Genomic DNA, 1,138 nt, shown 5'->3' with positions numbered 1-1,138 from the left:
ATATGTATATATATATATATATATATATATATAGAGAGAGAGAGAGAGAGAGAGAGAGAGAGAGAGAGGGGAGATAGATAGATAAACTATATAGCCATACATATATATATATATATATATATATATATATATATAATACATCTCTAATTTACATACACTTACATCTTGCATGTATGTATTGCATATATATGTATATTAATTTATTATCTATCTACCTACCAATATATATAGAGAGACAGACAGACAGAGATTACATAAATGTGTCTGTATGTATGTACCTTTATGTACAAGTTTGCGTACTTAACTATCTGGTTTTGTTTGAAAGTAAAGCAAAATAATCGTCCTAGCCCATTTATTTATTCTTCAGTAAACTTAATACCTCGATTTCACCTGAAATTCAATTATGTACTATACACACAAATGTTTCAATATTTGCGCCCATGTATATAATATACAGATCTATTATCTGTTTATCTATCTACCTAGCTATCTATGTATGTATCTATCTATCTAACCATGTATCTATCTGTCTATCTATTTATCTATCTATCTATCTGTTTGTCTTTATTTTTGTGCAGCACCTGTCGATGCTTACTCGAAATACGTAAAACACAATAAGAGTCTAAAGAAAAATGGACAGTCTAAAGTTTAGCCTGCCCATTTTTCTATCTTTCTGTTTGTCTGTCTGTATCTGTCCACCCAATCTGCCCATTTATCTATAGATATATGTGTGTGTGAATATGTATGTATGTATAGATAGATAGATAGATAGATATACATACATATCTCTGAAATTTTTGTTTATACTTGGATGTTCACGCTGTCTACCTACCCACACGCACCCTTCCCGCCTTCCCACATAACCCGAGTATCCACCCGTTTTTGCTTTCCTTAGCTACATATCTTACAAAAACTACATTCTACCCTATCTGCGTAGCTTACCCAGGCTTAACTAAAAAAACAAAGTCAGTCTTGGTCTGCCTTGCCCCCCACCCTTGGTAAACCTAACACCCGTATTTCCCTTGAGTAGCTGTTCTGTTCATACACATGCGTAGAAATATGTGTATGTATCGGGTGTCCATGTGTGTTTGCGCGCGTGTGTATATATATATATATATATATATATATATATATATAT

At 32.6% G+C, this 1,138-nt stretch overlaps 1 protein-coding gene across 1 annotated transcript in view; it reads left to right on the top strand.

Moving 5' to 3' along the window:
• Positions 1-1,138, top strand: part of LOC106875786 (platelet binding protein GspB-like) — a 106,537-nt gene that overhangs the window by 3,136 nt on the left and 102,263 nt on the right. The window lies entirely within an intron of this gene.

Source organism: Octopus bimaculoides, chromosome 28 (assembly GCF_001194135.2).
Source record: "Octopus bimaculoides isolate UCB-OBI-ISO-001 chromosome 28, ASM119413v2, whole genome shotgun sequence".
Classification (NCBI taxonomy): domain Eukaryota; kingdom Metazoa; phylum Mollusca; class Cephalopoda; order Octopoda; family Octopodidae; genus Octopus; species Octopus bimaculoides.
This window is presented reverse-complemented; position numbering and strand designations above follow the sequence as displayed.